The sequence below is a fragment of the Molossus molossus genome, unplaced genomic scaffold (assembly GCF_014108415.1).
Source record: "Molossus molossus isolate mMolMol1 unplaced genomic scaffold, mMolMol1.p scaffold_m16_p_24, whole genome shotgun sequence".
Taxonomy (NCBI): Eukaryota; Metazoa; Chordata; class Mammalia; order Chiroptera; family Molossidae; genus Molossus; species Molossus molossus.
In genome coordinates this window covers 11,920,043-11,947,693 of record NW_023425360.1, presented here as the reverse complement: position 1 = coordinate 11,947,693, position 27,651 = coordinate 11,920,043, and the positions used below count along the sequence as shown (strand labels likewise).

At 48.0% G+C, this 27,651-nt stretch overlaps 1 protein-coding gene across 1 annotated transcript in view; it reads right to left on the bottom strand.

Moving 5' to 3' along the window:
- The window catches only part of LRRK1 (leucine rich repeat kinase 1), a 103,916-nt gene that overhangs the window by 75,649 nt on the left and 616 nt on the right, over positions 1–27,651 (bottom strand). The window lies entirely within an intron of this gene.

Here is a 27,651-nt window from a genome sequence, read left to right as displayed (position 1 = left end):
GCTGCCTGGACAGAAACTACCAGGTTGACATCACCGAGAGCAATGGAGAAGCGAGGGCTTTGGTGGGACAGCTGGTGGTCTAACCAAATTGTCCCTCTGCTGTGTTCCTCGGGGACAGGGTATCGGGTGGAAGAAGAAAAAGCAAATCCTACTCTGTACCCTGTTTGCCTGGAAAACAAAACAAAGGGGGTGGGATTGAGAATCAGCAGCCCTCATGTATCCCTGCGGGGTGCAGAAGGTGCAGAAGGAAAGGAAGTCAGCCCCTACCCACACAGAGCCCCCACTCTAGAAGAGGGGTTCATGATGATGAGGTGTGTGAACCCCCAAAAGCTAACCAACAGGCTTCAGAGTTTTCCTGCATATCCCAAGTTGCACACAAGAGTTTTGTGTGTGCACATTTTTGGGGGAGAAAATTCAAGGCTTCCACCCGATTGGAGAATGTATTAGTAAACCAGAGTTTAAAGCTTTATCTCTATAGATATTATTTAAAAAAAAACTGTAAAGAATGAGGAGCACATTCTGATTGTGTTGAGTGACAGCGGAACTAGGGAGAGCATGCTAGCATTTTTGGCCAAGTTTACACAGGCAGGAAGACGCGGAAAGGGGCTGAGGTTTGGTCCCTCAGGGAACTGTCATCTCTCTTCTGCCTCTTGGGAGGGATGAATGAAACTGCTTACAACTGTTTTTTGAAAAAGGTAAATTCTGAGCAAGGTTGGCTTCCAAATACTCACATCACAAAAACAAGTCACAGTATAGTAGCTAACATTTAAAAATTAAAAAAAAATTATTTATAACAGCATAAATGGTACATGCTGAGAAAAAAATTTAACAGAAGATGGAACAGAGCTATAAGATACTGCTGAGAGAAAGCAAGCAAAACCTATATAAATGGAAAGACATCCCATGTTCATGGACTGCAAGAATCAACATTGTTACGATGTTGATTCGCCCCGGTTTTATCTATAGATACAATGTAATCCCAACCACAATTCCAATAGGCTTTTTTTTTTTTTTTTGGTAGAAATTGGCACTCTGATTCTAAAATTTGTACGGGAATTCAAAGGACTTAGAATATCCAAAATAATCTTGAAAAATAAGAGAGTGAGAAGATGTACATTACTTGATTTCAAGTGTTATTATGAAACTACACTAATCAAGACAGTGTGGAACTGGTACAGCAAACGGAAAAGAGTTGAGAAAAAGGTCCATACTTGCACATCTAATTGATTTTTGACAAAGGTAATACAACAAGAAAAGCCAAGTCTTCTCAACAAATGATGTCAGAACCACTGGACATCACCTTGAATTAAAAGAAACCCTGACCCCTATTTCTCACCCCACACAACAACTAATTTGAGCTGGATCATGGATCTAAACAAAAAGGCTAAAACTATAGAGCTTCTAGAAAAAAACAGAGGAATAGCTTCATGACTTGAGAGTAGGCAAAGGTTTCTCAGACAGGACATAGGAAGCAACAACCATGAAAGAAAAAAAAAAAATGGTGAAATTAGTCATCACCAAAACATTAAACTCCTGCTCATTAAAAGATTGACCTACTATTTGCAAATGAACAGCCAAGTTACATACTAAAAGAAAACATTTGAAAAACATGTCCAAAAAAGGAATGGTATCCAAAATATAAAAATAACTGTTAACTCAGTAATAAAGGAAAAACAACCCAATTAAAAAATGGGCAAATATTTGAATAGTTGGAAGATAGTCAAAGAACTCAATATCATTAGTCATCAAGGAAGTGCAAATGAAAACCACCACTGTACTCCACTAGAACCACTCAAATGTAAAAACACTTGGTGAGAATCTGGAGCAAAAACGAATATTCAGATCTTATTGGCTGGAGCGTAAAATAGCACAAACACTAAACATACACCCAGCCTACGACCCACAGTTCTATTCTTAGATATTTACCCAAGACAAATATGTCCTAAAAATGTATCCAAGAATGTTTATAGCAGCTTCATTTATAGCATGTTCACACTGTGAATAGTGTAGGTATCCATCAGCGGAACGGATACACAGTTAGGTATTGTGGTTTAGTACCTTCTCAGCAAATTGTCTGCATGATGTTTCTATATCTTTTTTCGTTTGTTTGTTAATCCTCACCCCGAGGATATTTTTTCCACTGATCTTTTTTTTTTTTAGACAGAGTGGAAGGAAGGGAGGTGGAGAGAGAGAGAGAAACGCAGATGTGAGAAAGACACATCGATTGGTTGCCTTCCGCACCGGGCCAGGAATCTAACCTGAGACCATTTGATGCTGGGCCGATGCTCTAACCACACTGTTTCTATATCTTGATGGTGATTTCATTACACTGGTGTTGTTTCTAAACTTATCCAATACTCCAATGAAGAGATGTGCCTTTTACTTTATATAAATTTTACCAAAAAAACTATAAATAGCCCGGCCAGTGTGGCTCAGTGGTTGAGCATTGACCCATGCACCAGGAGGCTGGATTTCTGGTCAGAGCACATGCCCAGGTTGTGGGCCCGATCCCCAGTGGGGGGCATGCAGGAGGCGGCCAGTCGATGTTCTCTCTCATCAATGTTTCTCTCTCTTCCTCTCCCTCTCTCTCTCAAATCAATAAAGAAAAAATATTAAAAACAAACAAACTATAACACTGAACAGTAGTCAATAATATGAATGCTAAAGTATGTGAGGGTGAAGTGTACAGGTGAAATGCACTACAGATAATGAACTGATGGGCGGATAAAGAAATAAATACACAGATAGAAATGTGAGTCATTTTAGGAAATGTTAATAGTAGAATCTAAGTGGTGGGTATATGGATGGACATGATTCAATTATTTCAACTTGACTGTATGTTTGGAATTCTTATAATATATATATTTTTTATCCTCACCCGAGGACAATTTTCCATTTTTTGTTCAGATAGAGTGGGAGAGAGAGACAGGAAGAGAGAGAGAGAAACATCGATGTGAAAGGGACACGTCGAGTGGCTGCCACCTGCCCAACCCAACCAAGGTACGTGCCCTTAGCGGGAACCGAACCCGGGTCTCTCTGGACCACAGGCTGATGCTCTAACCGCTGAGCCAAACCAGCCAGGGCTGGGATTCTTCATAACAAAATGTTGGGAGAAGTCAATCAAAGAGGTCACCGTAAACGCAGGGCCTGCCACACGGCATACGAATGAGCCCACCACCGGAGCAGGAAAACCTGCTCTGTAAAAAGGCAGGTCAAGCTGTTTACAGTAAAGTGTCTCGATGAGCAAGAACATCAATTGGCCGCCTCCTACATGCTCCCTACTGGGGATCAGGCCCACAACCTGGGCATGTGCCCGTACCAGGAATTGAACCGGTGACCTCCTGGTGCATGGGTCGATGTTCAACCACTGAGCCACACCTGCCGGGCTACAGTAGTCTCGTGGTGCCATCCAGGAACGTACAGCTCACTCTGAGCCAAGGCTTCGCTGTTGTAGAGGCAAGTACTCCGTAAATCCACCCGAGTGGATGAGAGTCCCATACGATCTGCATCGTCACCAAAACACAAACGTGTCGTCGCTGCGTCTGCATGGAGGGGTGTGTGTGTGTGTGTGTGTGTGTGTGTGTGTGTGTGTCTATGTATTTCTGGAAAGAAGAATCAGCTCAGTGTGTAAGTGGTTATAGATGTAAACGAGGCAGCCTTGCTCCCTATCACACATAACAGGTCCCATTAATCATTTATAGTCACAGTCCCAGACACATCTGAGAGTGGGCTGGAGGGAGGAAGGAGGGCCACTGGTAGACGCAAGGAGGACGCAGCAGAAGGGACAATCATGTCATTGGTCATCTTTCACAAATAAACAATCTCATCTCTATGAAAGATCAACGTGCGTGCATGTGTGTGTGCCCGAGCAGGTACAAAGTAACCTCCTCTGACCACATTAGGAACACTAATAAAAACAGTTAATCTTTTAGCCCAAGGTACGCGACATTAGGAAGGTTGAACCTAGGACATAGAAGATGATTTTACTTTCACTTGATTTTTAAATAATATAATGTATGTGGAGTAAATGACATCATCAGAACCAAGACTCTGCTCAGTTCGATTAACATTTTTTTCAATGTGGTGATGTTTTCAGTTTTGAATCCAATTTTCTTAAGTGGCACAGATAACACTTGTCCACAAGACCCCGAGAGCTAGTGGGTCTGGTCCAAACTGCTGGGTGGACATTATGGGAAAGCATCAGTTAATGAAAAGACACTTAAGTTAATCTGCCAACTTCATTTAATTCCCTGAAATTATAGAGAGAATGGTTACATATATTGTAAGTGAAAGAAAAACATCAAAATGTTAGAAGGATGGGCTGGCTGGGAGGGAATTAGTCATAGGATTAAAAATATTTTTCTTCTTTATTTCCCAAGTTCCCGGTGATGGAATTATATGACTGTTTTATTTAAAACTTGAAAGAAATAACACGAGTAAGAAAAGAACACACTCTCATTGAAAAAACCTAAATAATAAAGAAATGCATCACGTAAAATACAGAAGTCCCTCCTCCTACCACCAGACATGTTTTCTTAGAGATAAATATTTACTTTTATAGTATTACTCCCCACCCCACCACCAAATACTAGTTCTATATTTGAGAATTGGTGACCTCTGATTTAAACTTTAAAGCAGGGGGACATATTTATACTGTTTGTGATTCTTCAGTTACTTATTTGTGCCTATTAACCAACGCTTGTCCATCATTGTATTCTTTTATACAGTAAAACATCACAGCTCTAAATATGTTTCTCATATAGATTTAAAATTCATATTAAAAATATAACCCCCCCCAATGGACTCTATTTCAATAGTTAATATGCTAAATAAATCACTATAACTAGTAGGAACGATTAGAGTGATTCTGTTTCAAATAAAGCAATTCTTTTTTGTTTTCTATTACAATGTCATTATTTTTCTATATAGCAATAAAAATTCCTTATATACAGATACACACATATATACGCGTGTATATAAAAAATACAAACAGGCAACTCACTGGGTGTCAGTGCAAAATAAATATGCTTAATGAAGTGTGTAGCTAGGTAAAGACCAACAGCACGGTTCTTTTTGTTTTGCTTTTAAACATTTTGGCTGGTGTTTCTTGTTTGATTTTAGGAGCGCATCAGTTCGAAGTAGGAACACGTGAGCAGAGACTAAAGATCTAGAAACATTTACAATAAATTGTGAGATGACACATAAACATACTTTTGGGATAAGCGTTCATACCCACGTAGCCTGAAGTATTTGGTTAAAAACTGTGTAAAAACCCGTGACACCTAAACACGGAGTCCGTGACAATGACTTCCAGTTGAGCAATCAATTTCTGGAGATACACTTTTAGGGACGTGATATGTTTCACGTGTTCAGTTGTTTCTATGAGAAATGTGTTCCGTTGCCAATAACTCGATCTCTCAATATGCCATTTTTGCAATTCATGTTTCAGAAAAACACGTTATTCTGACAGCAGGGAAACTAACGGAAATTATTTTTCGTAAGCCACTGACTGACACCGACGGCTCACTGTGACCATCCATCCCCACCTGGAAGAGTCCTTTGTCTGCGGTGTTTCAATCTGTCCTGTCCTTACATCCTAAGATGACATCTTCATTTTTTTCTTTTAGAACAATACTTGTTAAATGATCCCTCCTGACCCAATAATCGGAATAAAATTTCCCCTCCACTGTTTTTCTCCTATAAATCTAGGACAATGGAGAAGTAATATGAAAGCGACTTTAATTCTATAAGCTGTAAATGTTGACCTCTTCTGTGTGTGTGTGTATATATATACACACACATATATATCTATATATATACATATGTATATCTCTATATCTATATATGTATATAGATACAGAGATATGTATCTCTATATATAATATTTAATTTTCTATAGATATAGAGATATGTATATATATATATAATAGATATAGATATAGAGACATGTATCTCTATATATAATATTTCATTTTCTCATCCCCACGAAAGAAAACATGAACACATGCTCCCGGCCAATTCAAACCTGTGGCGCCCTCTGTACATCCCAGGAAAGACACTAACAATTTTATTTGCACATCCATAAATTTTCTTATTACACTCACCGCCATCGACAGAACAGCAAAACCTAGAAATATATCTGTCCACCCCCCCGTTCACCGCAGAACACACGTAGGTCAACTTTAGGGTGCTACTGACCTGCTCATAATTGTTTAACGACCTTCCTGGGACGTCGTCCACCGAGTCCCCCTGTGGCCAAAGCAGGGGGAAGGGGACGGTCCCTCCCGGCAGGTCACGCCCTCCTGGCACCGCCCTGGCGCTGACCGGCTTCAGCCCGAGGGTGCTTCCTCCCTGCCCAGCGATGCTCTAGAGGTTTAGCACCAGCAGCACTTCTCATCTCTGGGTCGAATTACGGTGAAATCCAACCCTTTATGTCTTCGGGGAAGATGCAGAAGTTGGGAGGTGTGGAGGCTGATGTGACCACCAGAGTGACCCTCAGCGGTAATTCGTCACCGGCTCCAGATGGCTGGTGCCTGGCCCCATCACGCTGGGCCGCTGGGACAAAACCACGGACCCCGTGGCCTTCCCGGCCCGGCTCACGCCCCACACGGAACCGCGCTCCAGCGACGGGGCCGGGCGTCTCTGACCAGCAACGCCTCCCAGCCCAGATGCCCAGCTTCCCTGTGGATGCCCTCACCCAGCACCGGGGATGATGGATGCTAATGAGCGGGGGATGGGCGGGTCTACCAGGTGGGCAAAAGTAGGTTTACAGTGGCGAGTATGCGAAACAGAGTTTATTCTTGAATTGTTATCTATTTATTAATACATTTATTTGCTGTATTCTTTATTATTGTCCATGCACCTACTTTTTTTTTTTTATCCTCACCCGAGGACATTTTTTGATATTTTGTTCAGATAGAATGGGAGGGAGAGAGAGAGAGAGAGAAAAAAAAACATCGACGTGAAAGAGACACATCGAGTGGCTGCCACCCGCACGACCCAACTGGGGCCGGGGACAAACTGCAGGTACATGCCCTTAGCGGGAACAGAACCCGGGTCTCTCTGGACCGCAGACCGACGCTCTAACCGCTGAGCCAAACCGGCCAGGGCCCATGCACCTACTTTTGCCCACCCCTGTATATACAAACAAATCATGCAGGGGTATAGCACACAGAAAATGGCTATTTTCTCTAGAAATAAAAAATACAATCCATCACAGGACGCTATGTATGTCCACCTGACATGGTAAAAAAAAAAAATGGCCCTGGACAGTTTGGCTTAGCTGTTAGAGCGTCGGCCTGCGGTCCAGAGAGACCCGGGTTCGGTTCCCGCTAAGGGCACGTACCTCAGTTGCATTTTGGCCCCGGCCCTGGTTGGGTTGTGCGGGTGGCAGCCACTTGATGTGTCCCTTTCACGTTGATGTTTCTCTCTCTGTCTCCCTCCCGCTCTATCTGAACAAAAAATGAAAATATGTCCTTGGGTGAGGATAAAAGAAAAAAAAATGCCGTAACTTCTAACATTGGTGGCTGGCCAGAGTGTGGCGAAGTAGATCTGTGTGTCACTGGGGACGCCTTGTCCACCGTGGGACTGTCTCAGAAAGCAAGATCCGGGGAGAGGTCCTGCCGGTTCACGGTGGTTTTTTCCTCCTAAAAATGTATCTGCAGAAATAACGTGGCACAAACAAGAGAGATACATTCCCGAGCTGCCACGCCGTGCCCTGCAGAAGCACCTACAACGGTGCAGGGAGGAACCTGCCAATATAGTCAAGGGAGAGGCAGGCGCCCAGCACTGACCGGTTCTGTGTGTGTCATTTACCATGTCACTCACAGCCATGCCATCAGGTGTCACGGCTGCCCTGCTACCGATGAAGGAGGCCAAGGTGAAGACACTGTTCGTAGCGACAGAGCTGGTGAGCAGCAGAGTCATGAACGGGAGCAGGTGTTTCTGACGCGGGAGCCCAGTGAATTTCCACGACTCCACTGTCCAATTTAGTACCTGTCAGGGACTGTATGTCTGCCTCCCCCGAGTGGGTCTGTTTTAATCCCAATCCCCGAGGTGATGGGGTTTGGAGGTGGGGCCTTTGGAAGGTGATGAGGTCACAGGGGTGGAGCCCCCATGATGGCAGAAGTTGTAGTCTGCAAAGTAGGAACTGGGCCTTTGCCAAGGAGAGAACCTCCCAGCACCTTGGCCTTGGATTTCCCAGCCCGAGCCTGTGTATTCTCTTTTTATTTATTTATTTATTTATTTATTTTTTATCCTCACCCAAGGACATTTTTCCATTTTTTGCACAGATAGAGTGGGAGGGAGAGAGAGGAAGAGAGAGAGAGAGAGAGAGAAACATCGATGTGAAAGAGGCACATCGAGTGGCTGCCACCCGCACGACCAACCAGGGCCGGGGACAAACTGCAACCGAGGTACATGCCCTTAGCGGGAACCGAACCCGGGTCTCTCTGGACCGCAGGCTGATGCTCTAACCGTTGAACCAAATCAGCCAGGGCCTTTGCCAAGGAGAGAACCTCCCAGCACCTTGGCCTTGGATTTCCCAGCCCGAGCCTGTGTATGCTCTCCTAGCAGTCTAAGCTGACTCACGGTGCACCCAGGTACTTCGACGTGAGGAACTGCTGTGCAGCCATTGAAACCAATGATAACGGCCCTGGCCGGATGGCTCAGTGGGTTGAGCATCGTCCCATGCACCAGAAGGTTGCCTGTTCGATTCCTGGTCAGGGCACAGACCTGGGTTTCCATTCTGATCCCTGATCGGGGAGCTTATGGAAGGCAACCGATTGGTGTTTCTCTCACATCAATGTTTCTCTCTTCCTCTCTCTCTCTCTCTCTCTCTCTCTCTCTCTCTCTCTCTCCCTTCATCTCTCTATGTATGTCCTCGGGCAAGGATTAAAAAAACAACAAACAACCCGCCCCCCTAAACGGATGATAATGAAGACCAAGAGAAGTATGGAAAATACATAACATGAAGCTAAAAGAGTGGAATGATGGGCACAGACTGAGAAACATCACAGAAAAAATTCATAACACAGAACACTGGTGGACATGATTTGAAAACATGCAACGTGAAAGAATTCACCTCAGGTGGGTAGACTGCGTGAAATTAAAATGCTTTGCCAGAGGTTTGGAATGAGCACAGAGGATTATTTGTGTTCACACCAATTCTGCCTGTCCGACGTCTCTGTTTAGAAAGAAGCCCCCAAGGACCTGTGTAAATTCCAGCAGCAGTTGATTTCAGCAGGTGAAATGTCTGTTTTCCTGCCTTTTCCCATCTTTTCCCCCTTCACCAAGCTTGTATGGATTTTGAAATTTAGACAAAAAACTAAAGAAGAAGCGTATCCGACACAAAATTGACTCATTTCAACCTGACTTAATGAATTCGTTCTTGGATGGTAGCCTCTCAGCTGAAGCGACTGTTCTCGGGTAGACCGAATCTCGACTCATTATTTCTCCATCGCTATGATCGTGGAGAAATCGTTCTTTAAATATATGTTCCAGCCCTGGCCGGTTGCTCAGTGGTTAGAGCGTCAGCCCATGGACCAATGAGTCGCATGCTGGATTCCGGTCAAGGGCATGTACCTCGGTTGCAGTTCATCCCTAGCCCCGGTTGGGGTCATGCAGGAGGCAGCCACTCCATGTGTCGCTCTCACATCAATGTTTCTCTCTCTCTCTCCCCTTCCCACTCTGTGTGAAGATAAATGGACAAATATCCTTGGGTAAGGATAAAAAATAAAATAAACACACGCATGCACACACACACACACTTTGCAGGTTAATCAAACAAAATTTCTAACCGAATTCCACTTGCTAGCGGCAAAGTTGGGCACGTGGGAAGGAAGAAGCAATCTTAATTCAGAGGGAAATTTAGGGTGAGGCACCAAGATTTGTCCAACGTGTCTTTTTCTGAGAACGGTGGACCATGCTAAAACACAGGGTGACAGGATGGAACTGTGTCCCTAAGGGGTTCGCCTCTGGTCCTGCCCATCTGCCGGGTCATTCAGAATGGCCAGCAGGCACAGACTTCTCCTGCTAAGGAGGAGAAAGACGTCTACAGGCCCTTCTGGATTTTGCTCTCTGAGAACAGCTTCACAGTGGTCCCACTGCCCCATGTCCAAACCACCTGCTTTGCAGCCTGTCTGCTTCTGCACACCAGGGGTGGGGTTCATGTCAGGTCAAAGTCTAGACTGTTTCAAGATAATAGTCCGGGACTTTCCAAGTCATAGAAGTATCCCAGGGCTGAGTCATCCGCACCACCAGGGAAGAAGAACCCAGAGCACGGAGCAGCGGAGAGAAGCCGAGGACTGTAACAGTGCCCAGCCTACAGGGCAGGTTGTGAGGTTCAAATGAATGCAACCTTGGGAAAGTGCTCACAACGCCAGCTGGCCCCTCGTGGGCTGTCAATAAACGCGAGCTCCTAGTATTGCTATTTGCCATCAAGTAGAAATTTTTGGCTGGGGTCTAAAATGTGAAGTCTGCAATTCTCATCATGTTCTCCAGGCCTCTGAGATAAATTACGTCGCTTCAAAGGGACAAGCTGGTGGCTTGCTGAACTGAGCTCGGGCTCAGGTGTCAACGGAGGCTGTTAACCTGGGACTAAAAGGCAAAAGGGAGAGGCAATGAGCATTTATTTGAGATCCCAAAAGAGGATGCTTTTGGAAGCACTGATTCAGGCAGAAACCCAAATAGAGTTCCAATCAGGAGGCGAGGCAAGGGGTATTTACGAGGTTTCTTCCATAACCGACTGGTTTTCAGGGGCTCGCTATTTCACTGTTATATATTTGTGAGTTCTCCAAATTTCCTTGTGCTACTGACTTCTAATTTCATCCCACGGCGATCAGAGAACATATTTTGCGTGATTTCAGTCCTTTCTGATGTACGGAGGTTTGTTTTCACGGCCAAACATAAAATTGAAACATCTAAGGAAAAAAGCCACAAAACTCTTCACACCAACAAGGTCAAAAGACAAATGACAAATTAGACAAAAATGTGCAACTTACATCACAGGTAAGGGTTGATATGATGAAAACAAGCCTGCGTTTCCATGGCCGGGGGGATGGTGCAACCCCCATGGAGGGGAACTTACCAACATCTAGCAAAGTTACATCTGCATTTTTACCTCTTAGCCAACGGTCTGGCTTTCAGCAATTCATACCAGGGAGACAGCTGCAAAAATGCAAAGTGATGTCTACACAAGACAACTCGTTGTAGCATTATTGCAGGGGAAGCAACCGATCTAAATGAAATACGGGACGTCCATATAACAGAGTGCATGGTGCACTAAGAAAGGAAGAGGAGGAGTTTTATATACTTCGGAGTCCTCTGCTATGATTCTCAGGGTAGCTTCCATTGCCTTCTGCTGGGGGTGTGGGGGGGGGGGGGCACAGAACGCCCCGCCCCCACGGCCCTATGTCTGCAGGCTGCATTCTACAGCTGGGAACACAAGCTCCAGCTAAGGGCAAATGAGGAGCTGAACTCTGCCCCCCAGTGGCAGCTCTGTGCACTGCAGCACCTATGCTTGGCTTGGAGTGACACGTGTTTGTGGGAGAGGGAGAGGCCCCCAGCCAAGGACTATCCCAACACCCTCACATAGTCTTCATGCACCCCCAAGTACTGAAAGTGGGGACAGGACCTGCACAGGGGTATCCCACTTCCGCTCCCCATCCTCCCAGGCAGAGTCCAGGTGCACCCCGTCTGAGGGAGGGCGGGGAGCAAGGCAGAGGTGCCCGCACTGGGAAGGGCAGAAGCGGGGGGCAGACAGACAGACACATGCACACAGGAAGACAGGTTGGCTTTGGGGGGACACCTGGCGGGTCTCTAAGAAGTCAGAGACTGCTTTGGGCCAACTTCTGGGGAAGATCTGGACAGAGGCTTGGCTCCGTGTTTTAAGTGAATTCCCCCTGGATCCCTTGTCAGAAACTTTAGTTAAGATTTAAGCTGCTACCCTGGTCCGTGTGGCCCAGTGGCTGAGCATCGTGCTGTGCACAGAGAGGTCGCCGGTTCAATTCCGGGTCAGGGCACATGCCCAGGTTGTGGGCTCCATCCCCAGTAGGGGGCATGCAGGAGGCAGCTAATTGATGTTTCCCTCTCTCCCTCTCCCTTCTTCTCTCACTAAAATCAATAAAAACATATTTAAAGAAAAAAAAGATTGAAGTTGCATTTTGAATTTGTTTTAAGATTCCAGGCTGGAGTTTCCTTACAAACATCATTGTGCTGACACAATAGTCATTTCTCATCCTTTTTTTTTTTTTTTTTTTTTAGTACGTGCCCCTAGAGGGAACCGAACCCAGGACTCTCTGGTCCACAGGCCCATGCTCCAACCACTGAGCCAAACCGGCCAGGGCCCTATATAATTTTTATATAGATCGCCAATTTGCTTTTCCAAACGTTGCACCAATTACATCCTTATTAATGATCCATGCAATGCTAGAATAACACATGAAAAACAGAACAAGAATGATATTAACTAATAGTGAACTTTCTGAATTTTTTCCAACCTGAAAAGCAAACACAGATCTCCTCATCGGTTTTGGTTTGTGCTTCTTTCTCCGTGAATGACACGCAGCGTGTTTTCCTGTGATTGTACAACACTTCTGGCTTTTCCAGTGAACTCAACTCTCTGATTCTATTTTTCAGGTTCCCCGGGAAAATGGAATGTTGTTTTCTCACTGACTTGCGAAGGCTCTTTACAGATAAAGGAAGGTAGCTCTTTCTGGTACAATGAAAATAGTTTTCACCTGTTTGTCACTTCGCAGAGGTTCTGCTACAGAATAGTTCTAATTGTTATGTAGTCACTTTTATTAACCTCTCTTTTATGATATCTAGGTTTGTGTTCTGCTTAGGAAAAACATCCTTCTTCACTACAAAATTATTTTATCATCTTCCTAGACTTTTTTTTTTAATCCTCCCCTGAAGATATGTTTATTGATTTTAAAGAGGGAGGAAGAAATATCCATGTGAGAGAGAATCATTGTTCCGTCGACTCCTGTATGTGCTCCAACTGGGAATCAGACCCACAACCTTTTGGTGTATAGGATGACGCTCTAACCAGCTGAGCCACCTGGCCAGAGCTTATGATTTTCCTAGATTTTTCGTGGTAGTCATTTTTATATTTAAATATTTGATTCATCTGAAATTGATTTTGGTCTGGAAGTGAGAAACGTGATATATTATTTCTATCCTATTACCAAATAAGTTTTCTCTTCTGGACTAATATAAAAGTAAGTAGTAAAGCAAAATTGATGTGCATTTGGGCCTATTTTCGCTCTGTTTCTCTGCTTCATCTGACCTCTCTGATCTCTGACCCCTCTTGTTACTGTGGTATTGTCTGTCATACATCCTAACATCTGATCAACAATCCCCCCCCTCAACCTAATTTTCCTGGCTATGCTCATCTATTTATTTTCTAGGTAAAATTGATTATGCTTTGTTCATGTGCCCAAAGAAATTCTGTCCCTATTTTAATTGCTACTGCTCTGAATTATAGAGTCAACTTATGAAGAATGAACATATTTACAGTGTTAATTCTTTCCATGCGAAAGGAAGAGGTGGCATTTTATTTACTCAAATATTCTTTCTGTCCAAGGTTTAACGTTTTCTTCAGGGGGGCCCTGTATGTGTATCATTACTTCCCCTAGATATTTTTATTTTCATTTCATTTCATTTTATTCTTTTGTCCTTACCCAATAAGGGCCGGGGACAAACTGCAACCGAGGTACGCGCCCTTAGCGGGAACCGAACCCGGGTCTTTCTGGACCGCAGTTTGACGCTCTAACCGCTGAGCCAAACCGACCAGGGTAGGATATTTCATACTTAATTTATATTTATTTAATAATTAAGTTAGAATGAAAACAAAACATTACTTATTACATTTAAAGGGTTTATTTCAGCTTTCTGGGTTTGTAAGTGGATTTCGACAGGGTATCTAATTATGTGCCAACGCCCACGAGATACGATGCCCACAAAGAGATCCTAGGGATTGATAAGGATAAGATCAAAGAGCACCTAGAACGTGCTAAGCAAAGGGTAGGCAGAGAAATGAAAAAAAGTAAACATAACCAGTCTTACACATGCTAAAGTATGCTGAACCTCACTCATCACAAGATGAATGCATATAAACTACAGCAAACACCGTGGTTTTTTTACATATCAGATTAGAAAAAACCAGAAGTTTGATAATGAACTAGTTGTAATCAGGCCTCTAGGGAAAGAGGCAGGCAGACATTGTGAAAGATGGGAGAAAACAGGAAAAACTCCCCAGAGGGCAGCAATAGATGTCATATTTTTAGAAGCATATGCTCTGTGACCCATCGGTTTGGAATTTTATCGTACAGGTATTCTTGTTTACATGTGAAAGGACATCACAGCATTATCTGTTATAACAAAATATTAGGAACATGGTGGTGATGATGGTGATGATGGTGATGGTGGTGGTAATGGTGGTGGTGGTGATGATGGTGGTGGTGATGGTGGTGGTAGTGGTGATGATGGTGATGGTGGTGATGGTGGTGACGATGGTGATGATGGTGGTGGTGATGGTGGTGATTGATGATGGTGATGAATATGGTGGTGATGATGGTGGTGGTGATGGAGATGGTGATGGTGATAGTGATGGTGATGATGGTGATGGTGATGGTGGTGGTGATAGTGGTGGTGATGGAGATGGAGATGGTGCTGATGAAGGTGGTGATGGTGATGATGGTGGTGGTGATGGAGATGGTGGTGATGGTGATAGTGATGGTGATGATGGTGATGGTGATGGTGGTGGTGATGGTGGTGGTGATGGAGATGGAGATGGTGCTGATGAAGGTGGTGATGGTGATGATGGTGGTGGTGATGGTGGTGGTGGTGATGGTGGTGACGATGGTGATGATGGTGGTGGTGATGGTGGTGATTGATGATGGTGATGAATATGGTGGTGATGATGGTGGTGGTGATGGAGATGGTGGTGATGGTGATAGTGATGGTGATGATGGTGATGGTGGTGGTGATAGTGGTGGTGATGGAGATGGAGATGGTGTTGATGAAGGTGGTGATGGTGATGATGGTGGTGGTGATGGTGGTGGTGGTGATGGTGGTGATAGCATTTATGTACAAATGTATGAATAAAACTGGCAAAGTACAGAAAGTGTGTATTATCAGCCACATTTCGTATAAAAGAATGAGAACTAAAAACCTATATTTGTTTTGTGTGTGTGTGTGTGTGTGTGTGTGTGTTTCTATATACCTATAAAATTCTGGAAGGATTATAGATTGGAACAGGGTTTTTGAGACATGTGACCATACCCAAACAACTAAAGTTCTTAAATGTTGGCAAGTAAATGCATATGAAGTAATTTGCTCTTCCTTTTCCTCTGCATTTTTGCAGGCCGAGAGGCACACCCTTGACTTCAAACAACAAGACAGACCCCAGCGGATCTGCCCCCACCTGGCCAGCTGCCTTCCACACCCGGAGGCCTGCACACAGAAAACAGAGGGTCCAGGATAGGGTCCTCCAGCTCGCAATGCAGATTTGCGAGTTAACGACAACGTGAGGATTTGAGGGGAACCCTCTGGAAGTCTGAAAGCAAGTTCCACGAACACATCTGCGTGAAGAGCGATGTTGCAGGGAAGAGAACGCCTCCCCTGCCCCTTTGATCTAAGACAGAAACGCGGAGACTTCAGACTGAGCCTGAGTCAGCGTTCCTGGGAGCCGCACTCCTCTGCGCTGGCAGCATGTGGGACCTGGACCCCCCGCCACCCTGTGGCCACCAGTCACAGCTGCACTTTCCATACGGAGTGCCCACCCCGAAGTCCAAACTCCTTCAAGTTTAGCACAAACCCTGGCCCCACGACAATACGGCTCTTTGTTTTCATGAATGACGTTCTGATTGTCACAGTGGGATGCTCTACAATTCTTCAGCAATCACAAACATCCCAAGAATGCCCGGCTCTGCTGCCGTGGCCTGAGCCCCGGGCCCGACTCACCCCTCCTGCCTCGGTTTCTCGGACCTGTCCTCCCCGTGACATCGTGCAGCTGAGCTTCGCAAAGACACTCGCGAATGTCAGAACCTCACGTTCTACTGGGGGTTTTCTTCCACGAGACACAGATTTTTCTCATTTGCTCTCCACCGCCCGCCAGCCACCAAATGCATTCTGGAGATAAGGCAAAGAAAGCTTTTCATTTCACCGGAAATATTTTGAATGAAAACTTCCATTCAGCCATTTAGCGACTGGATTCGGGTCGTCACATTTCAGCTCTATACACATTTGAAAATAAGCATCAGGCCCCGGCCAGTTTGGCTCAGCGGTTAGAGCGTCGGCCCGTGGACCAATGAGTCATGGGTTCGATTATGATCAAGGGCACAGACCTCAGTTGTGGTTCATCCCTGGCCCTGGTCGGGGTCATGCGGGAGGCAACCAATCGATGTGTCTCTCTCGCATCAATGTTTCTCTCTCTCACTCTCTCCCCCCTTGCCACTCTATCTGAAGATAAATAGAAAAAATATCCTCGGGTGAGGATTACAAAAAAGAAATTAAGCATCAGTCATGTTTTAAATTCTAGGCTTCTAATGGTTTCCAGCCAAGTAAAATCAAAGGATACCCATTTTTCAGAAACCTCCATTTAAAAAATTATTTTTTCTTTATTGATTTTTTTTTTTAATCCTCACCCGAGGACATTTTTTTTCATTTTTCGTTCAGATAGAGTAGGAGGGAGAGAAAGGAAGAGAGAGAGAGAAAAATCGACGTGAAAGGGACACATTGAGTGGCTGCCACCTGCACGACCCAACCAGGGCCGGGGACAAACTGTAACTGAGATATGTGCCCTTAGCGGGAACCGAACCCGGGTCTCTCTGGACCGAGGCCGACGCTCTAACCGCTGAGCCAAACCGGCCAGGGTTTCTTTATTGATTTTAGAGAGAGAGGAGAAGAAAAGGAGAGAGAGATAGAAACAACTATGAGAGAACAGTGATTGGGCGCCTCCTGCATGCCCCCCTCTGGGGATCAGGCCCACAACCTGGGCATGTGCCCTGACTGGGAATCGAACCGGCAACCTCTTGGTGCATGGGTCGATGCTCAACCACTGAGCCACACTGGCTGGGCAGAAACCTCCATTTTTATCATCATGATATCAGTATCATTTTCACTAACAGAACTGGACTCCAGGTGGGACTACATAACTTGCCCACCAGGGAAAAGAAAGAAGTGGGCATTTGTCTAGGGGCTACACGTCTGGCACACTTGGCATGGTGCTGAGCATTCTGCAAACAGGCTTGGGGCATGCTCGGAGGCTGCCTGGGCTGTATTTGGGAAGCAGGAGAGTCTGAAGGCCACCAGCAGGGGACTTCGGGGAGGGGTACCCACAGTGAGACGCTTTCCAGCCTGTGCCAGTCAGTGAGGGGCCAAGGATTCTGCCCTTTGTATACTGGGAAAAAAGTGTGAAGCCTCAGGTGGTGGGTGAGACCCAGTTGGCATGTGGAGCCCCCACCCGGAGGAAATACTCCAGCTGTGCCCCCCGGGCTGCAGTCTCCCTGGTCCCCTCGGCGGGCTGCACTGCCCAAGCTGTGTCCACAGACAGCTACGGGGAATCCCAACTCACAGGTCAACACCCAACCATGTCCTCAGAAACTTTTGAGGAAGATGAATACCATAAAGGAGAAATACCCAACTTCTCCAACCAAGTCAGCAAACAGGGCAGGCAATGGATCAGCAGGAAGAGACCACCCCTCCTCACCTCACCCCCACTCCACAGAAAGTAAAACTAAATCCGCGTCCCTGCTGGTGCAGGCAAGGACCCGGGAGCACCAAAAGTATGCTCCAAAAGGCAACAACCAGAACCATCCAGGGCAGGAGAAGATGAGGCAGATCTCACCGCAGCCCGCCTTGGGCCTGAGTCCCCAAGGGGAAGTGAGCAGTTAGCAGTGAGGAGGCCTGTGCAAGGCAGGGTCTCGTCGTATCTGAGAGCTGGCATTTCTTGTTGCATCCTGACACTACTGCTTGGGAGGAGTGGGGAGCCTGCATGGATAACCAGCTGTCGAAATAAGGGAGAGCAGGCAATCTTTGAACTCTCCTGTTCCTGGTTAAACTCGATTTCAGCAACCACCACCTTCATCTGACGGAATCAGTGCCGCAGCTTCCTAAGCAGAATCTCGGGCTTGGGCTTTCCAGTATCTCGGGCCCATCTCTACCCAGAAAACGTCTTGGAGAGATCAGGGAGACAGGACATCCATAAACAAGAATCAACTGAAAAGCTTGGACATTAAAACTAGAAGAATCAAACCATAAACCACAGGAGAGGATGGCAGGGTGGAATAGACAGGGCTGGAGGACAAATCGGTAATCTGGAAGACTAAGCACAGGAAGTTGCACCAAGGCACAGAGATCGAAAGTACAGATAAGAAATTAAGCCTGCCCTAGCCAGTTTGGCTCAGCGGTTAGAGCGTCAGCCTGCGGTCCGGAGAGACCCGGGTTCGGTTCCCGCTAAGTGCACGTACTTCGGTTGCAGTTTGTCCCCGGCCCTGGTTGGTCGTGCGGGTGGCAGCCACTCGATGTGTCCCTTCACATCGATGTTTCTCTCTCTCTCTCCCTTCCTCTCTCTCCCTCCCACTCTATCTGTACAAAAAATGGAGAAATATCCTCAGGTGAGGATAAAAAAAAAAAAAAGAAATTAAGCCCGGCCAGTGTGGCTCAGTGGTTGGAGCGTCATCCCACGGCCTGAGAGGTCCTGGTTGGATTCTGGTCAGGGCACATGCCTGGGTTTCGGGCTCAATCCCCAGTAGGGAGCGTGCAGGAGGTAGCCGATAGATGTTTCTCTCTCACATTGATGTTTCTATCTCTCTCCCCCTTCCCCTCTCTATAGAAAAATCAATAAATACATAAAAAATATATTAAGAGACTTGATAGATGATGCTTTAAGCTCTTCAAAATGTGTCTAGTAAGAATTCCAGAGCTATATACTCAAATAAATAAGAAAAATGATCAAGTTGAAAAAAGATGAATTCTCAGAAGCAAGGAGATACTCCTCAAGAAGTTGCAAAAGGAGGGGTACATTTAGAAAAAAAGAAGAAAATGAAGGAAAAATGGAAATTATTTAAGTAGAAAATAGAGAAATAAAAAAAAGCAACAACTGCCCAGCTGGTGTGGCTCAGTGGTTGAGCATTGACCCATGCACCAATAGGTTGCCAGTTCCATTCCCAGTCAGGGCACATGCCCAGGTTGTGGGCCTGATCCCCAGTGGGGGTCATGCAGGAGGTGGCCAATTGGTTTTCTCCCTCATTGATGTTTCTATCTCTCTCCCTCTCCCTTCCTCTCTCTAAAATCAATAAAGAAAATAAAAAATAAAAAACAGAAACCTTCCATTTAAGCATTGGTCCATGGACCAATGAGGCCTGGGTTCAATTCTGGCCAAGGGCACATATCTCGGTTGCGTTTCATCCCTGCCCCTGGTCGGGGTGGTACAGGAGGCAACCAGTCGATATGTCCCTCTCACGTTGATGTTTCTCTCTCTCCCTCTCTCTCTCTCTCTCTCTCTCTCTCGAAGATAAATGGAAAACCATCCTTGGGTGAGGATAAAACAAAAACAAAAACAACCTTCCATTAAAAAAAAAAGCAACAACTAAAACCCAAAGCTGGTTCTTTTTTTTAAAAAAAAATATATATTTTTAGTGTTTTTTTAGAGAGAGAGGAAGGGAGAGAGAGATAGAAACATCGATGTGAGAGAGAATCATCCATCGGCTGCCTCCTGCACGCCCCCTACTGGGGTTTGAGCCCACAACCCCGGCATGTGCCCTCACTGGGAATCGAACCAGGGACTTCTCAGTCCATGGACGACACTCAGTCCACTGAGGCACACCAGCCCGGCCAAAGCTGGTTCTTTCAAAGGACTCATGAAACAATCTTATTGAAAGATGGATCAACAGTGTGTGGAATGAGAGAGGAGACAAAACCATACAGAGAAGAACTGAATCGCGAGGTTACCAAAAGCAGCGGGACTCTTTGGAGAAAAGGTGGGGGGAAGGTCTGGGACCTCATGGCCTGGAAGATCTTGTCACATCAGAAAGCAAGGAAGTTATCAAAGTCTACTGAGGTCACGTGAAACGTTAGAGGTACTACCCCAAAGGTGCTTCTGCTGGCCAAAGAGAAATAATTTTAACATCAAAAGTCAAGTAGGTTAAAACCCACAGATTAATAATATGAATAAAAAACCCCCTTATGCTCTGGCCGGTTTGGCTCAGTGGTTAGAGTGTCGGCCCGAAGATGAAATGGTTTTGGGTTTGATTCCTGATCAAGGGCACGTACCTGGGTTGCAGGTTCAATCCCCGCCCCGGTCCGGGTTGTGCGGGAGGCAGCTAATTGATGTGTCTCTTTCACATCGATGTTTCTCTTTCTCCCTCCCTCCCACTCTATCTGAAAATCAATAAAAAAATATTCTCGGGTGAGAATTAACAAAAAGAAAAAAACAAACAAAATGAGACCTTCAAGAGTCTCATTCTCCTTTTACATCCAAACTCTCACCTCAAATCTGCATCTTCACTGGGGTCTCGGGTCAACACAAGGGACCACAACTTGTCAGGGGCTCGAAATGTCTTTACGTCCCTGACAAATTCCAAGAACCAAATTAAGTTCCTCTTTGTCCTTGGTTCTCCTGAAATGACCAGGTAGGCAATTTACTTTTATTTTTTTGATCCTCACCCATGGACATTTTTTCATTTTTTGTTCAGATAGTGGGAGGGAGAGAGAGGAAGAGAGAGAGAGAGAGAGAGAAACATCGACGTGAAAGGGACACATTGAGTGGCTGCCACCCGCACGACCCAACCAGGGCCGGGGACAAACTGCAACCGAGTTACGTGCCCCTAGTGGAAACCGAACCTGGGTCTCTCTGGACCGCAGACTGACACTCTAACCGCTGAGCCAAACCGGCCAGGGCCAGGTAGGCGATTTTAAACCAGAACCTGGTTGCATGTCCCAGACCCTGGATGATGACAAATGATGGAAAGATGAGATTAAAAACTGCTAGGCACAACCCTAGTGAGAAGCAGCAGGATGAAGTGTGACCCTACCTATAAAGTCCTTTATGGTTGAAAACAGAATTTCTCACCTATATGTGATTCCTCCTCTAACCTCAGGGGTGGGCTCGGCCAGAGTCTCCGGCTTAATATGCATGCTTCTGTTTGGCTTTTTCTCTTTTTCTTTATGATAAACATCACTCAGCAATGAGTATGGCGGGTGAGTAGAATCTGGACACATGAACACAGGAGAAGCCCAGAAGGCGAAAGGGTTCCTAACCAGGATTTCCAAGGAATTGGGGTTCCTGAACCTGTGTGCGAAATTCATACCCTACAGTTTGGATTTGTATGTTATTGGGGGAGAGGAGTCCACTCCCAGAGAACCAAAGAATGTCCCAAGAATCCCTATTGATGGCTCCTTCAAGGCCTGACACATGGACCAAGCTCCTCCTGGCTCATGGCCACTGGCCGATCTGTGGGGGCCAGAAAGAAAATCTCTTGTGGCCACTAAATGCCCATCAGGTGGGCCTGGGCTTCTGCCAGTGGGGACAGAGGCCATCGGGAGGGGCTGCTTTGCCTGTAGCTGGGGGCAAATGTGGGGCAGGGGAAGGTGGGCAGTGGGTGAGGGCTGAGATTTCAGCCCTAGTGAACCTCAGACTCTGGTCACTTAGAATGGGCAGGTGGACGGGGCTGCTCCTGAGAGCCTGCCTAAATCAGGGTGGAGGGAATAAGTAGGGGGCAGCTCTTCCCCTGAGCCCGTGGCCTAACAGTTGGTCCACAAAGGCACAAAAGCTCAGTGAAAAATGTGAAGTTGCGGGCTGCCTGCTCCTGCAGGTAGTGGGATGGTTTATCCTAAACGGGACTGCACAGGGAGGCCAAGGCATCAGGAAGGGGTTAAGCATTTCTGATCAGCCTAGGTGGGTGGAGCTACAAGAACAGGGCCCGTTTCTGCAGTAGAAACTTCCTATTTGAGAGGTAGTGAGCTTCCTGTTGCTAGAGGTAATCAAGCATATTCTGCACAAGTAATCAGGAGAAGATCTAAGCCTCAGATTGAGGTTAACGTTAAAAGTCCCATCAAGCCAAGAGCTTCCATAGTTGGGCATGTCTTTGTGGGCATGAAATGCAGCTGTCTCAGCTGCTGCCCCCAAGGGTGGGTGCCCACAGATATTTCCCCCACCCCTCAGTCCCTGCTCAGCCTCCCTTCCCTTCACCTCCCTGTGACCAGGCTGGAGGAGGGCACCCAGCTGGCCACAGCAAGGCCCTGTCCGCCCCTCCTTGCTCCCAGGTCATGGACAAGCCCAGGCGTGGGCAGGACACAGGTTATGGACAGAAAGCTTGCAGGCTCCGAGGGGCTGCCTGTCTGTCCGTTTCCTGCTTCTATTTTTGGAATGCAAGAAGGGCCCACACTTGAGCAAGCCACTTGGCTCTTACATTAAGTTCTTTTTTTAAACGCATGTTTGAAAAAGCCAAAGGAAAAAGAAAAAGACACCGGAAGCGTCTAAGCAAACACCTGGGACTTGCAAACCTTCTGGAATGTTCCTTCTCCTCCTCTGGTCCATGCCGGGTCGGAAGGCTGACCTCAGGACCCCTCACAGAGAGATGGGGGATGACAGTCACCCTGGGGGTGTCGGTCCAAGCGCTGCTCACCCTCCATGTGCGGAGAGTCTCCCCACCAAGGGCTCTTGGCCTGAACCATCTAGACGTTTCTCTGCTTCTCTTCTTTCCAGGGAGACTCGCCTCAGCGGGTAGGACAGGTTTTTCCACTCTGACTAGTGTCAGATGGACAAAAGAATGTCAATGGCTGGTTAGTCAAAGTACTGTAGATTGCCCTGCAGCCCTGGCCCCCCGCTCACCGGTCAGGGGACAGTACTCACAAGCTTGTGGGCCTTCCTGGGACACAACCGTGTAGCACAAGCACAGGTCGGGCACGCACAGGACGGGCACACACAGGGCGCCTGGCACCACAGGGCACTCACACACTCATGGCCTTTGAAAGGGTTAACCATTCTAAACAGACACAGCGGGAGGGAAGCTTGTGAAAACAGGTAGCCCTGCCCTGGCCGGTTTGGCTCAGCGGTTAGAGCGTCGGCCTTCGGTGCAGAGGGACCCGGGTTCGGTTCCCGCTAAGAGCATGTGCCTCGGTTGCAGTTTGTCCCCGGCCCTGGTTGGTCGAGCGGGTGGCAGCCACTCGATGTGTCCCTTTCACGTCGATGTTTCTATCTCTCTCTCTCTTCCACTCTCTCCCTCCCACTCTATCTGAACAAAAAAATGGAAAAACGTCCTCGGGTGAGGATAAAAAATAAATAAATAAAAATATTAAAAAAAAGAAAACAGGTAGCCCTGTGAAACACACACACACACACACACACACGCACACGCACCCCCCCATTACCAAAAAAACATCTGTTTCTAAACTCCACTTGGAAGTATCATAAGAACTTTATCATTTCCAAAGCATGTTCGCTTCCAAGGATATTTTGGTTGCTGTCGTTAATCCTCACCTGAGGATTTCCCCCCCATTGATTTTTAGAGAGAGTGGAAGCGAGGTAGGGAGGGAGAGAGACAGAGAAAGAGAAACATAGATGTCAGAGAGATACATCCATTGGCTGCCTCCTACATGACGCTGACCAGGGCCCAGGATTGAACCTGCAACCCAGGTACGTGCCCTTGACCGGGAATTGAACCTGCGACCCTTCAGTGCACGGGCCGATGCCCTAACCATTGAACCACTCCGGACAGCGGGCGTCCATGGATTTTTAAAAGGTAAGAGCTGTCCCTGCGTGGAGCATAATTTGGGTCTCACTGGTTCTGTCTGGCTGTCAGCTCTCCGTGGGCAGTGCTGGGACTCAGGTCTGGAATGTCTTCCATTGGGTGAGGCTGGTGATTGGGTTGGGGGAGGGGAAGCAGAGCCTAGTCCTTAGGACATGCATGTTTCTGTCCCCACCTGCACCTGTCACAGGTTGGGGAAGGCCTCCCGCCAGCCTGCTGGTCCCAGGGGACAGGGGCCGCGTGGAGCAGAGCCCGGGCTGCAGTGAGCACGAGCGACCCAGCCATCGCTGGCCTGGGAGTCGGAGACACACTCTGATTGGTGCATCTCCCTGAGACTGAGTCTCTTTGAGTCAGGGTTCGAGAGCTGAAGCCACTTGGCCAAGGTCCCCCAGGACTAAGAAGTAAACTCAGGCCTGATTAAGGCCACAGGTGGGTTCCTGAGTTGCCAGAAGCTTCTCCCCACTCCTTCCTGCTCAGTGAAAGGGAACAGCATGCGTTTTAGCAAGACGTGCCCAGCGCTCAGCTAACTTGCAGCGAGGAGCCATGGGAAGTGGGTTCGGCGTTCCCAGTGCCTGTGGACGTCCCTGCGGTGACACTGTCCCCTGCTGGAGGGGCAGGCCAGCAGGTGGGCCCTCTGCTCTCACTTTGTCACTGCTCTTGGTGGGGGTCAGCGGTGCGGCAGGAGGCCAGGAGGCCCCAGGAAGCAGCCTGTTGTCAGCGGGGTGAGGTGCTGGAAGGTTTTACCCCTGGGGTCCCGGGATGCGGTCCCGGGACGGGGTCCGACGCTCAGCTCCTCTGCTGTTACCTAAGCGACCTTGCAGCTCTTGGAGTACGAGCATGAATGTGTATCTTCTCCACAGACGTCCTGATGAAGACTCAGTTATTATTGTCACGCCTCACTGGAGAACATAACGTCCACAGGCTAAGCCACAGAATTTCCCAGTGCCTCTCAGGCCACTTTCTCTCATCTCCTTCAACCCCGCGGTCACGTGTTTGGCCCCCACGTCGCACCTCCCTGGAGTCAGGGTTCACAGGACATCACCTCCCCTGTCGGAGGTGTGTCCTGGAGGTTCGTTCAGAACAGGGTGGTGGGCACCTTGGGGTTCTGTTGGGGACAGACTTTCTGAGCCAGTTCCTTCCAACCTGGTCCTCCCAGCTGTCAGGGAGAGGGCCCCTTCAGAGAATAGGGCTGGGGGCTGTCACTGCACTGGCCTAGGGTGCCCATGAATGTTTTCTGGTTATCTGTCCCCCCTCAGGGGCAGGGTTGCTTCTGGGTCTGTCCATCAGCCTAGGTCCCTAGGACGTGTGGTGGGCATCCCTGGACCACAGCCTCAGCACAAGTGGGGAGCCTGTGGGAAGGCAGACCCTTGGGGCCCTGGACCACGGGGTGTGACTCTGCGTGTACACTGCAGTCCGAGAGGCACTGGTCTCCAGCACTGACCGCTCAGACCAGCCCATGGGCACCCACAGCGGCACCCAGGAACCGTGATGGGGAGCGGAGCGTTTAAGAAAAGCCTGTGCCGCCCTGGCCAGTTTGGCTCAGCGGTTAGAGCGTCGGCCTGCGGTCCGGAGAGACCCGGGTTCGGTTCCCGCTAAGGGCACGTACTTCGGTTGCAATTTGTCCCCGGCCCTGGTTGGTCGTGCGGGTGGCAGCCACTCGATGTGTCCCTTTCACATCGATGTTTCTCTCTCTCTCTCCCTTCCTCTCTCTCCCTCCCACTCTATCTGTACAAAAAATGGAAAAATATCCTCGGGTGAGGATAAAAAAAAAATAAAAAAATAAAAAAATAAGAAAAGCCTGTGCCATGCATCTGGGTGCCTTTGCCCAGTCCCTTCCCCCTTCCGTCTTCGGGGAGTAGACCTGGGCAGTGCCCAGCTGCAGCTTCCTGGCAAAGCTGTGGAAATGGGCTTCACTATCTGGTCTCCCCGTTCGCTTCGAGCCTGTTAAATAATAACCAGATCACTACACCGGCATCGGTGTGTAAACACCCAGCACCATTTATCGTCTCTTTCCCGGGACATTTGCAATCTTACATCATATGTAACCAATTATTAAGTTGAACCGGGCCCATGTGGCATCTCGGTGAATGGCTAGGCCGTACACACACTGCAATCCGGTCTGCGGGGAAATCACTTAGAACACATGAAATTGGTTTTTGCTTTCAAAACAAAAATGCCCCCGCCTGCCCCCGCCCGAGGCTGACCCAGTGGGGCTGGGTACGTGGCGGCAGCAGGTGTTCATGCTCCCGGGAGTCAGGACCAGGGTGAGAGGGACCATTTAGATCCCCAGCCCTGACCAGGAGGGGGACAGGGCAGAGTCCCCTGAGGGGCCATTTCAGATGACACAGGCACCCACACACCCCTGTCCCCACGCTCCTTCCTCACCCGGGATAGCCTCTGAGCATTTTCTTTATTATTTTTTATCCTCATCCGAGGACACTTTTGCACTTATCTTCAGATAGAGCGGGAGGGAGAGAGAGAGAGAGAGAGAAACATCGATGTGAGAGAGACACATCGACTGGCTGCCACCCACACGACCCCAAACGGGGTCAGTGACAAACTGCATCCGAGGTACGTGCCCTTAGCGGGAACCGAACCTGGGTCTCTCTGGTCGGTGGGCTGACGCTCTAACCGCTGAGCCAAACTGGTCAGGGAAGCTCTGGGCATTTTCAGTGAAGAAAAACACTTAGAGCAACTGAGCAAAATATCTGCTGAGCCAGGTTCAATGTTGAGTCACCAACACGAATGAAAGTATACACATGTGGGCCCCTCAAACCCAGCACCCGGGCCCCTCGAACCCAGCACCCGGGCCCCTCGAACCCAGCACATGGGCCACTCGAACCCAGCACCCGGGCCCCTCAAACCCAGCGCATGGGCCCCTCAAACCCAGCACCCGGGCCCCTCGAACGCAGAACACGGGCCCCTCGAACCCAGCACATGGGCCCCCTCGAACCCAGCACCCGGCCCCTCAAACCCAGCACCAGGCCCCTCAAACCCAGCACCCGGGCCCCTCGAACCCAGCACCCGGCCCCTCAAACCCAGCACCAGGCCCCTCAAACCCAGCACCCGGGCCCCTCAAACCCAGCGCATGGGCCCCTCGAACCCAGCACTCGGGCCCCTCAAACCCAGCACATGGGCCCCTCAAACCCAGCACCTGGGCCCCTCGAACCCAGCACCCGGATCCTCAAACCCAGGACCCGGGCCCCTCGAACCCAGCACCCGGGCCCCTCAAACCCAGCGCACAAACCCCTCAAACCCAGCACCCGGGCCCCTCAAACCCAGCACCCGGGCCCCTCAAACCCAGCGCACGCGCCCCTCAAACACCACAGGATGGCCTAGACTTTAAGGACAAGAGAGTTCCAGGGTTAAGAAAGTTTAAATGGAAGTTCTGTCATTTAGGAATTGTTGACTTTGGCCCCGTTTCTAGACCTCGGCTGTGAAATGGGGGTGAAGTACCACTTCCACAGGTCGTTGTGAGTTAAAGGAGACGATGTCCTGGGGCACGGTACGCCATGCCTGGTGTGCACTAAGCATTTAACAAATATTTATTGTCGACAACAACATCGATGAGTGACGACCTGCCGCTGCTCACCGCGGCGCCACTCGAGTGGAAAACCCGGCAATACGTGGGAAGAGGCTTAGCCATGTTCAAGCCCGGTACTTCTACCTCTGTAAGTCTATTTTCTGGAAATCATCTCAGAAAGAGGACCATGCTGGCTCTTTGCCTGAGAGTGAGCAACCAGAAGCAACCCAAATGTCCCCAGATGTCGCACGGGAGGGCACGGAGTAGGCGGACCGTGTTCGATAGCGCTCCTGTCTCAAACGACGTTTCAGCGGGTCCCCTGTGCTAGGTGACCGCTGCAAGGCGAACAGAAAAATGCAGGACACAAAATGACAC